This window comes from Neophocaena asiaeorientalis, unplaced genomic scaffold (genome assembly GCF_003031525.2).
Source record: "Neophocaena asiaeorientalis asiaeorientalis breed wild unplaced genomic scaffold, Neophocaena_asiaeorientalis_V1.1 scaffold4, whole genome shotgun sequence".
Lineage (NCBI taxonomy): Eukaryota > Metazoa > Chordata > Mammalia > Artiodactyla > Phocoenidae > Neophocaena > Neophocaena asiaeorientalis.
In genome coordinates, this window is record NW_020173682.1 from 6,433,016 (window position 1) to 6,434,112 (window position 1,097).

A 1,097-nucleotide genomic window follows, 5' to 3' on the forward strand; every position below is an offset into this window, starting at 1 on the left:
CCCAGATGCGCCCCCTCCCCGTGTCTCTCCCGCGCCCGTCCCGCCCTGCCTCCCCGCGGACACCCTGCTCCTTCCCGGGCCCCCCGCTCCGCCGCCGCGCCCCGCGCGCCCGCCCGGCCGGGCCGCACCCTCGTCCCCCGTCCCTTCCCCCTCCGCGTTTGCAGCTCTGCCTCAGTCCCGGCGCCGTGCTCGCTGCCGCCCTCCCGCTTCCCCTCCCCGCTCAGCCCGGTAAGCCAGCCTCCCGCTCCGGCGCGTTCCGCCAGTCAGGGGCCCGCTTGCTGCCGTCGTCACGTGTCTTCACGCGGGCTGAGTTTGCCTGGATTCAAGGCTCGGTTCCGGGCAGTTCGGAAACTTGATTTTTCTGTAGGTCTCACCGCCTAGCTTCCTCGTTCTCGGGATGCCAGGGTAGGCCCTGTCTCCTAACCCGCTTCACCAGCCACGGTTCTGGGTCTTAGGGTGGACGCCTTTATTCGTGTAGTCTCATAAAGAATTTGGTTTTGCTTCTGCTCAAGTGTTACAGAAATTATTCACGAATGGGTTTCATGTTATTAATGATCCTGGAGGCTTGCAACGGACCCTTAAAAAAGAAAAATTGTTGTATCCATTGGATGAGTAGAGAACACGAGTGTAAAGTGATTCTCAATTTATGGCAACAAACACATGCAGTAAAACTTTTTTCCCTGTAATTGTTAAACTTTAAAATCTTCAATTAATTCAAAGATATGTACTATGTATGCCCATGTGTTCATTGTAACCATGTTTCTCAGGCCCTAAGAACTCATGGATTGGCACTGGGTGGAAACGTCCCATCAGCCTGTCTTGATAAAAAATGTTAGTTTTTGAATTTTCACCCGAGTTATACTGACCATTTTGGAACATCACTGGAATTAGTGGAATAAATGCTGTAGCTTTGGTTCTCTTGGTAAATTAAGAGGCCATTAAAATTTCTCATACTTAAGAAGAAAAAAAATACAAGACCACCTATTTTTTCTTTTAAAAACTCAGTCAGTTGGGCCTCCAAAGTCTTTTTTTTTTTTTTTTTTAAAGATTTTTTTTTTTTTTTTTTTTTTTTTTTTTGGGGGGCCCCTCCCCCCGCG